This window comes from Rattus norvegicus, chromosome 13 (genome assembly GCF_021556685.1).
Source record: "Rattus norvegicus strain SHRSP/BbbUtx chromosome 13, alternate assembly SHRSP_T2T, whole genome shotgun sequence".
NCBI lineage: Eukaryota > Metazoa > Chordata > Mammalia > Rodentia > Muridae > Rattus > Rattus norvegicus.
In genome coordinates, this window is record NC_141546.1 from 107,579,934 (window position 1) to 107,591,052 (window position 11,119).

Genomic DNA, 11,119 nt, shown 5'->3' on the forward strand with positions numbered 1-11,119 from the left:
TCATGATCCCTACTGCCTGTCTTGGATCTGAGGTCCACAAACTGGGAATGACCAAGCTCTTTAGTTGAGTGCTTTGGCATAGTAGGGGTGACCCTGGCATACAGGGTCTCGCCCTTTGTGCTTGTATTTTTAAGGCGTTGATTTTGTTGTTGATGTCATTGTTGTTGAGGAAAGACTTGCTGGCAAGAATTACAGGAGTCCAGAGAGACCTTCCTGAACTATTAACCTGAAGGTTCCGCTTTGCCTTCCCCCTCTCAGTTTCTATGGGCTAGTGGTCTCTGTTCAATTTAGAAAGCCTGTGTCTTTCTACTACTTAAAGCTTCCTATCAATTTCTTGTGAAGCCTGGAGCAGAAGCTGAGCTGCTTTCCCAGTGAGTGTACCTCCTACCCTGTGCTCACTTCATATCCCTCTGGCCCCCTTCTCCTTCACACTGGTCAACTCGCTGTTTATCAGACAAGACCAGCAAGCCCTGGTTTCTGGGCCTATGTAGCTGTTCCCAGGCTTCTTTGTTTCCCTGGCTCATTGTTTGCAGGGATGGCTCCTTCTCGCCCTCCGACCTCTCCTGTACCCCTCCCTCTTCCTCCTCCTCTTCCTCTTCCTCTCCCTTCTGTCCCCCTTCCCCTTCCCCTCCTCCTCCTCCTCCTCCTCCTCCTCTTCCTCCTCCTCCTCCTCCCTGTGGCCTCCTTGCAGACCCCTCAGCACTGCTACTTTCTATCACTGGGCCCTTCATCTGTTTTCTGCACACTGCTCTGACAATTTTACTTTCTTTTCTTCCCCTGTCTCCTCTCCTTCAGAATAGAAAACAGGTCTCTTAACTGCTTCTGAAGTTCCTGCTTGGCATAGTGCCTACCTAGCCCCTAGTAGGGACTCTGCAAATACTTGCTGGGGTTTTTTGTTTGTTTGTTTGCTTGCTTGCTTTTTGTTTTGTTTGAGATTGGGCCTCATATGTTAGCCCACGCTACCCTCAGACTCCTGGAGATCCTCTTGACTTAACCTAGGATTATAGGCATGAGGCGCTATGCACAGCTCCCTGGCTGACCCTAAATAAGTGGCTAATAGCTCAGCTGGTAAAGTATTTGCTGCACATGCACAAGGACCTGACTTTGGGCCCTGGAACCAATATCCTTAAAAGTAAGGCATGGTACTCCATGCTCATAGTCCTCCAGCTAGGGAGGAAAAGGAAGGAAGATCTCTGAGATCTCCTAGCTGGTCAGCCTAGCTTGCTTGAGTAGGCAAGCTCCAGGACAGTGGGGAAATCCTGTCTCAAAACACAAGGTGATTAGCTTTTGAGGAAAGAAACCCAGGGTTGACCTCTGGACTTCATGTTTATATGTTATACCCACTTCCATATCCACAGACACAGTTACTAACTGATAGACAGACATGCACACACACACACACACACACACACACACACACACACACACACCACACCTGTTCCTTCCTTGTCTCTGGACTGCCTTCACACTGCTTTGCACACTGCTTTTCATCCCCTGGCCTCATGAGAGTGAGGAATGTCACCAGGTAATTTGCCAGATGATTCTATCCCAGCTTGTTCCTTTTTTTGGAAGGAAGCCAGACTTCTCCCAGCTACATGGCTGGAAGGCTTCTCTGAGCGAGTACGGATGCTACCCTATCTACATGGGCATGTAGGATACATCTTAAAGGAAGTCAGAGCAAGGGACTAGCCTTTGAATACTAAGCAGGAGCTGAGCTTCCCCTTGAATTGCCAGGCCTTGTATTAAGGGGCTGTAGTGGGCAGATAGAAGGAATCTTGATCACAGCTGAGGAATTTTCAGTAGAATAAAGGCTGCCACATTATTGGGGCTTCTTCTTCTGAACCATAAATTGGAATCTCTGATGCCTGGTGGATGTCCACATCTCTAGCCCAGGACGCCAGCTAGAGACCTGTGGGAGCATGACTGACAGGCAGCTGTTTTACACAATGACCTCATCAGGGCCTTTACTCTGCTAGGGGTGCCGAGCTGAAAGGCACCCAGCCTCTAAGCTACCTCTGCTAGGACATGTAATATACCCCACCCTCTCTGGAGGCCGGAGCAGGGGCAGTGATGACAGACAAGTGTTTGAGTGTGCTCTGGTAAGCACCTCCTCCCTGTTCTCCCCTCTCCCCTTCACAGAAGAATGCCACAGAGAGACAGAGCAGCTCAGGCTTGTGAGCACTCAAGCCCACCCCTGTGAGCCCTCCGGCATTTTTAAGGAACAGGTTATAAGGGCAGTATGCAGTATTGAGCCCTTGCCTGCTTGAAGGTGGGATATGGACAGAGGCTACTCCAATTCTTCCTCAGGGCTCTTGCTAGCTCAGGAGCTCTGACACAGAAACTGAGAGACAGACTCAGCTCCATTCATTGTCAGTCATCTCCAAGGCAGCAGCATACAATTAACTTCATCTTTACAAATAAAACCAGGGCCTGGAGGAGGGAGGATAGCTCAGTTGATACAGTGCCTGTCTAACATACACGAGGCCCTGCATCCTTCCCTAGCACCACATAAACTGGGCAAGGTGGCGCATGCTTGTACTCTCAGAATTTGGGTGGGGGTGGAAATGTCAGAAACTCAAGTTCATCCTTAGCTACAAAAGAAAAATAAATAAATAAAAAATTGGAGGCTGGATTGTGCTATGTGGAGCCCTGTCTCAAAAAACAAAAACAAAACAATAGCAAAGGAAACCAGTTTCCAACAAGTACAGGTGAATGCCCACAGTATTACACCTGGGCATCAAGTTGTCAGGTTACCCTGCCTTTCTTGCTGACTTCAGTCTCAAGCAGCTGCTGGGTGTAGGAGCCATTAGGTTGGCCACAGTGAGGTGCCAGCAAGGTCAGGTCCTCCGCTGCCCCTTCTGGCTCTCCTGAGAGGCAGGAGGAGCAGCACTGGAGGTCAGAGTGACAGGGAACAGCAAGGCCTTGAGTGTGTGTGGTCAGTGGTTGCCAGTTCATCTGGCACTTCCAGGAGACCTAGAAACAGGGTAGCCTTGGAATCCAAGCTTCAGCTTTCTCCAAAGCTAGGTGTTGTTTTTGCAGGGAGGAATGCGCGTGTCGATATATAGTTTCCTGCCTGATGGCATCCAAGTCTCAGCTGCATGAAGGTTCTCTGTGAGCCTCTCTGTTCTCCCTCCATGGTCCTTACATAGCTGAATGACTTCCAGCAGAATCTCAGAAGGACGCCCAGTTCGGGAAACTAGGAGGCAGCTGTGGAGGTTGGGATCCCGTGGTCAGCCTGCAGCACCAGGTGTGCTGGTACCTTTTATTATCTCCCAGCATTCTTGCTGTCTTCCTGTCTAGGCTTGGAGCACTCCGGCCCCTCTCTGAGCCAGCCTTCATTACGCTGCTTTGGCTAGAGCCTCTGAAAACACACAGAGGAATATTTATGTTCAACCTGTTAGGTTTTTTTTTAAATGTCAACAATCCAACTTATTTTTTTGGCTTTTTCTTTGCTGCATTAGAAGAAATCAATTTCTCTTACAGACAGCAAGGTGACCTTCTCTGGGATAAAATAGGAACATTTTTTCCCCCTGCTAGCCATTGTGCTTCTGATGACCCTAAAGCAAGAAGGAAGTTCCTGTGTCTGTGCACATGCCCATGCATGTGCCCCTGTGTATCTGTGCATATGTACATGCTTGTGCCCTTGTCTATTCTATGGATGTATGTATTCGTGTGCCCCTGTGTATACTGCCTTCAGATACCTTATGAAAGAAAAGAAAAAGCACTTGGAATAAAAGGCAATACAAGATGTACTGTAGTTACGGAAAAGACATGAAAGACGGGTACTATTTAGTGTGTGTGTGTGTGTGTGTGTGTGTGTGTATGTGTGTGTATGTGGGGGGGGTGTACATGCATCCAATTCAATTTGTCACACTGGGAAGTAAGAACCTTTACCTGTTGAGTCATCAAAGGAACGTCATCCTTGGACTTACTAGTCTCAAGACAGGTAATCTTGATATCAGGAATTTTACAAAGCCTGGAACATGGCTGAAGTAATAGCACCAGTGGTCTGGGCAAGGAGGAAGGGGGAACACATATGAGATATGACTCAAGATTCTAGAAAATGGAGTGGACCCAGTCATTGCCCCTGGACTAAGTTCTCAATGGCCAGATAAGGAGCATGTGCCAGCCGGTGAAGGGACTGAGCAAATCTACCTGAGGTCTGGGCAGACAAGCATATGCGCTCTGACTTTTCAGTTCTGTCTGCCTCAGAGTGATGGAATTAGTTTAGAATTCTACTGTTGAGGCATAGGGAAGCTTGCAAGTTAGAAGACCTAATTATAGTTTTTTTTGTAAGATAATCCTTTGGTCATGAGCTGCAATTTGTTCATGATTAAGTAAAAAGCTGCAAAGGTTCTTGGGTACAGCTGAATAATAAAACACTTGCTTTCTATATGTGAAGCCTGAAGTTTGATCCCCAGTACAAATTTCTAAACCAGCCAGCCAGCCAGCCAGCTATACAAATCTGTTTTGCCCTGTATCTTAAATGTCCATCAGTGACCATTGCTAAAGGATTGGTCACCCACCTATGGTACTATTGGGCTGTGATGGGAGTTTTAGTCTAGTGGAAGGAAGTCAACCACAGGAGTATGCCCTTGGAGGGGACGTGGGCATCCTGGTCCTTCCTGCGTTTTCTTTGCTTCTGATCTATCATGAGGTGAACAGCTATCTCTCATACATATTCCTCACCGTGATAGTCTACCTCACAATGGTCCCCAGGCATGTCTGTCTGTCTGTGTATACATGTTTATGTATATATATATATATATATATATATATATATATATATATATATATGTGTGTGTGTGTGTGTGTGTGTGTGTGTGTGTGTGTGTGATAGAGCATTCCTCTGTATATGTGTGTGTGTGTGTGTGTATGATAGATCATTCCTCTGTGTGTATGTGTGTATGTGTGTGTGTGTGTCTGTGTGCATATTCATATGTATTTAGGGACAGGTGTTTGTGATAAAGCATTCTTTTACATGTGTGTAGACCTGAAAACAACTTCAGAATGTTTCTGAGTTACTATTCCACTTTTTTTGTTGTTTTTTGGTTGGTTGTTTTTGTTTGTTTGTTTGTTTTGTTTTTTGCCATGGTCTTTATCCTGGAGCTCTCCAAGTTGGTTAGGCCATCCGGCCAGTGTGTCCCAGGCATTGGCCTGTCTCAGCCTTTCCAGTAGGAAATGCATCATAGGCATTTGTTTGTTTGTTTTTGTCTCTACCTGGGTTTGAGTGATGGAACCCAGGTCTTCCATTTTCAAGGCAAGCACCTCATGACTAAGCTCCTTCCTTTCTCTGCCTTTCACCATTAACTGTTTCTTTAGTTGAGAAAAAGTGAGTGAGTGGAGCTTGTTAGGATTCAGGGCAAATGTTCTGACCTTAGAAACTCTGGTAACAAGATGTTGAACGGGGGAAGATGGAGAGAAAGTGAATCATGAAGGTGTGTAGATGCAGCTAAGGCTGAAGATCCTTTGAGGAGGCAGGAATGGAGCAGGGGCTGAGGAAGAAAGGCCTGGATCCAAGCTACTCCAATGGACACGTGTTATGAAAGAGGTTTTTATATCAACTTTCAAAGCCCTAGGAGAAAGATGGCCATAAACATACATTCACCAGGCACATGGCTTGGAAATGGCATACACTGGCTGCAGAGAAGTGGGAGATGCTTCTTTAGAGGTAGCGGATGTTATCTTCTGTCATTCCTAGGTCTAAGGCTGATGGAGACTAAAGGCCTATGCAGGTTAGTGATATTTTCTCCTAATTCCCCAAAAGTCACAAGGATGTTAGGTCATGTTCAGCCCAAATAAGTGTGGCTCTCAACTTGTCCATAGCGTTACATGTCTACATGCTTGTGACGTTTTGTCAGACAAGGTCAAAGAGCGTGCAGGGTCCTTCACACTCTATGCGAATGTGACCCAGCCTCATTCTCTGTGTTAGATCTCCTAAGGCAGGTACTTAGAATTCTGCCACCTTTGCCAAAAAAGTGCTGGATCCCCACTTGGGCCCACAAGACAACTGAACACAGAATGAAAACCTGGCACCCCAACCTTCATTTCTATCTCCTTCAGGCATTTGACAATTGGCTTTTACAGTGTTCTATTCAGACACCTAAAGACATCTGAACTTGAGTCGCCTTGGATTCTGGGAACAATGGGTTGATTGAAATCTTTTGACAAGGACTGAAACTGTTCCCAAGGATTGGTAAGCCGACAGGTGACCCCTAAATGAAGGCTGCTATCTCTGTTAGTGAGACTGTACCCTAAAACAGCAACAGGCATATTACACCCTTCAAGCAATAAGGGTGTAGCTTTCCTGCTGTAATTCTGCCTGTGTTCAAATCCAAAGCTTGTGTCAGTACTCTATGGAGGCCACAGGAGCACATAAACCAATTTTCTTAGTCTGCTGAGCCTGGGAGATCTCAGGAAGAGTTTCTGACTTAATGCTAATGTCCTATCTACCTTTGTTTAGCCCCCAGTGTCTTGTAGCATGACACCCTTTCTGACTTGTGAGTGGGATCACAAGTGCTGTCTACATGCTCACCCAGGTGTGGAGTCAGCCTCCATCCTCAAAATGGAGTAAAATTTTATAAAGTGGAGTTTCTGATAAAGCCACAGTTTGAGAAAACACAATTTTACATAGTCTGGAGAAACTTAGATCAGGGTGCAACCTGATCTCAACAGTGACTACAGTACAAGAAAGTACTAAGTCCCATTTCCTGTTCAGTCATACGAAGGCCATAAAGTAATTGCTGGAGCTTCTGAGCATGTTTTCTAGACCCAGTCTTCCTGAATGTCTTGACTTAGTTTCCTCATTGGAATGCAGACTAATGATGATCTTATTGAACTATTGGCAAGATAAAATGAGCTGGCATAAAGGTAGGTAGCTATTTGAGCCAGGCTGGTCCCTAAGGAGCACTATGGCTTTGCTATTATTGTTTGCGGCCTTCTCTTCCTCTCATCCCATGCTATCTGTCGGGGGAGGAGGCCTAATGGAATTTGAAGCTGGAAGCAGCATGCCACCATTACTAATTGATTGTGTGACTTGGCAACTTAACCTCTTTGAGCTTTAGTTTTCCTCCTGAAAATGCAGATGATAATAGCTCCCTCTGTACAGGCTGATGGAGATCAAATGAAATAATGCATGCAGAAGCACTTTCAAAGTTTCAAATTGTTGGAGACCAGTCACTGGATTAATATTCCCTCCCAGACTTCTCATAAAGAGGGCAGAGATAGCTCTCTCTGTTTAACAGAGAAACTCGGGGCAAAGGGACTCAGTGGTTCACCCCAATCCTCCTGGGTGTCTGGGGTTGAGTCTAGCCTGGACTGCTAACTCTGCTCTCAACAGCCTCTTCAAACTGCCGGGTCAAATGCCCTCTCCTGTTGTGTGGCCTTTGAAGCCACACATAAATCAAAGCAAAATCTTCCTCCTGCCAGTTTGCAAGGTTCTAATTGCATCTTACTTCAGAAATGGGAATAATTAAACCAAGAGCTTGATTTTAATAGACCTCAGGTCAGGCTCAGCATCCCTGCATCGTTGGTCAATTTCTCCACCATTTCTTAGCTAATCTGGGAAAGAGGAAACAGTCCTGGAGTGGCTCATTTGCATCAAGACCACTGTAATTTGTAAGTAAATGGCATTGCTTTTAAGTGCCAAGGAACATCCGGAGTTGACAGAGAAGTCTGCCTTCCACTCTACAAATAACCACAAGCCCTAAAAACTCACTTTCTCCTCCCAGGAGGAGTCCTACTCCGCCCCCTCTTCAGAATATAATCATAAAAGGTTTTCTCTAGTCAAGGACAGCGCTTCTTGCCTGCAGGGGGAATTATTTGAAGAAGAATTCTCAACTGGTGGACCTGACAGTAGAGTTGCAGTGCATGAGAAGCTGGTGAGTTAGAGCCCTTAGGAAGTTCACTAGCTCCGAAGGCAGACAATGTTGCCACCTGCATGTGTAACAGAAGGCAGACAAGGGTGTTTTAAGAAGGCTGCAAAGTTCTTCATGACCTGTGGTCTGCACAACTTGTCATGAGCATGTTATTACAAAAGCAAAGGGGAACAAGTTTGTGTCTTCTCACAGTGTCAGAATTTATTGAATAATGATTAATTCACAAGGCTTAACAGTTTCAATGATAGCAATTTGTCAAAAAAAAAAAATCCACCCGTTTTGGTAGCCTGGTCAAGGCAAATGCAAGTTCTTTATTCCAATCTTAATTATTGATATTCTCATATTCAATATATATATATATATAATCATCCTGTAATCCACATATATATTTGGATTACAGGATGAATGTAAGTTAAAAGTGGCTACTGCAGACATCAGAGGTTTCAGAGTGGGCAAACTGCTGCCAGGACTCCTGGGCAGAGCTGCTTGAAACAGTTCTGAGAGCAAAGTGGCACGATTCATCTGAAAGGTGAAAGGTCAGATCAGGCCTAGAACAGGAAATGGGTCAGGAGCGAGGAGTGGAGGATCAGATTTAGAGAGGTGACCAGTAGACAGGGAGGCAGTTGAGTAGTTTGAACCAAGAGTGGGGGTCTAAGGCAAATTGGTCCCTCATACACACCAGGTGTCAAATGCTAGGTTAGTATGGGACCACGACATCAGAGTGCTGGGTTTCCTTCATTTAAGGGGTCCAGATCAGGGACACTTTCAGTCTGATGAGTCTGATACCTTCTTGAACCTCGTTTTCCTGGTATGATTTTAATACACCCTCTACATCTGCCCCTATAGCCTTATAATAAACTTATAGGGCGGCTCCCTTTCTAATCCCATAAACTACTCATTTATTAATCTTTGCTTCGTCCATAGTGTCTGATGGATGTTACCATTTGTGGATCTAATCACTGGCCGCGTCGGTCCTTCTCCCTCAACATGGAATCAAATGCTACTTGCAAAATGGAGTCTCTCTCTTAGGTCTTGACACAGACTGAGAAACCACTGTTTTATACAGTATGCGGGGAGTAGAGTATAACCTGATCTCAACATAACTGAAAGACAAGAAAAGATGTGGAGAGAAGGTGCAGGCTCAGCTGGGCCTCGGAGTTTGATGCATCTTTACCAGGACCTCTCCACTGTTCCTCACTCCCTCTTCACCCCACAGTCAGGCTTCTGTTCCTCTGCTCCCATCACCCTCTTGTATTGCTAGGTGGTCAGATACCAGCGCTTTGATGGTCACCTGGGATGGACCCCTCCCTCGTCAGCAGTTTATGTACTTGGAGCTGGGAAAACAGGACTCTGATTATTGGTCAAAGATTGAGTACTGAGTCATTTCTGGCCCTGGAGGGAAACATGACATTCTTCCCCAAAGATCATACGATTACTCTCCAGCCAGGGGCTTTCTGGTAAAGAACAAAGATGTAACACTGTCAGAGTTAATCCAAATGGGACTGTCAATCACCCGAGTAGAAAGCTGTCTGTTCCAGAAACTTTAAGAAATAGTATAAAGTCTACCTAGGCATAAGGATGACCCAATGGCCCCTTTAGCTACTGTCCACCCTCATTTTTGAAGATGCTCCACTTTGCTTTGTAATAAACTATTTTGTACACTACAGTCTAGTGTATCATTTGAATTTATTTATTTATTTATTTATTTATTTATTTATTTATTTATTTTGGCAGAGATCATGAAGATTGGGGGAGACCAGGGGAAGGCAGAGATCCTGGTAACAGTATTATTCAAAATAGCTTCTTGCTCTCTGGAGCTCAGCAGTCTAAGGAGAGCTGACTCACTGCATTTCTAGCACCCCCTCTTCTAGCTTGTATTTGCTGTGTTCTCTCTGCTTCAGCCCTTCCCTAAATGCTATGGATAGATGGCTCAATAGAAGGTTACAACACGGGATGAGTTGGGACGTAGTCTTGGTCCCCATTCCACTGTGTGACTGTAGGAAAGCCAGTTTGCCCTCACATTTGGCATCTATACAATGTCCGTGCTTCCCTCCAAATTCATGTACTGAAACCCCAGCTCCCAAGGTGATGACAGGAGTCAGGATACTTAAGGAAGTCATAGGGGCTCTGCCCTCTTAGAGCAAGTACCCTAAATGCCCTCTATAAAAGTGACCTGTGAGGTCCCTTGCTGCTTCCAACAGATACAGGATGCATGGGGAATTCTCACATAGAATATTTTTCTCTCCTCTTTGGGTTCCAGGGATCAAGCATGGGTCTCCAGGCTTGAGAGGCTAGTGCTCTAACTCACAGAGACATCTCACCACCCATGATCACTTTTATGCTTTTATATTCTGTCTTGAAAGGGTGCATCTGTACCCCATATCGCAGAAAGAAGTCTGTGCGTCTGCATTTTTCAATGGCTTAGCACATTCTGCCAGTGGTTTGCTTGCTCCCTTCTTTGTTTGGACATTGCTTTACATATTTCCCAATTTTTCTCTGATAGTATGAAAACCTAGCTCTGTGTGTGTGTGTGTGTGTGTGTGTGTGTGTGTGTGTGTGTGCGCGTATGTTGGGGTGGGGGAATAAAACAATTTTTTTTCATAAAATCCTGTATTTTCTTAGTTTCAGTCTATATGACTGTGATGAAACACCATGGATAAAAGTCGAGTTGGGGAGAAGAGGGTTTATTTGGCTTTTACTTCTGTATTACTGTCAAAGTCACAACAGGAACTCCAACAGGCAAGGAAGGAACTCAAACAGGGAAGGAACCTGGAGGCAGGAGCTGATGATGCAGAGCCCATGGATCAGAGCTGCTTACTGCCTTGCTCCCCAGGCTTCCTCAGCCTACTTATAGAGGCCAGGGGTGGCACCATTCACAATGGGCTGAGCCCTGCCTCATTGGTCACTAATTAAGAAAATGCCCTACAGGCTTGCCTGATCTTATGGAGGCATTTTCTCATTAGAGGCTCCCTTCTCTCTGTTGAACCTAGTTTGTGCCAAGCTGACATAAAACTAGCCAGCACAACTGACCCCTTGTCACCTTGACATACAAACACATCACCATTAAGCAACCTTTCATTTCTCATCCATCCTCAGAATCTCATATTAAAAACATAATTAACTTTAAAAGCTCCATAGTCTTTACAAATTCAAATGCATTAAAAATTCAGTTCCTTTAACACATCCAGTCTCAAAAAAATTCCAAAATCTCTTTTTTTTAAAGTTCAAAGTTGCTCAGCTAT

The 11,119-nt window shown here is 45.2% G+C and overlaps 1 long non-coding RNA gene across 3 annotated transcripts in view; it reads left to right on the plus strand.

Annotated features, from left to right (window-relative positions):
- Positions 1 to 9,543, plus strand: part of LOC148001894 (uncharacterized) — a 43,291-nt gene extending 33,748 nt beyond the window's left edge. For all 3 annotated transcript variants that reach the window (XR_015635819.1, XR_015635820.1, XR_015635818.1), the window contains one exon: positions 8,802 to 9,543. This is a non-coding gene — a long non-coding RNA (uncharacterized LOC148001894). The remainder of the gene's footprint in view (positions 1 to 8,801) is intronic.
- Positions 9,544 to 11,119: the final 1,576 nt, after the last annotated feature.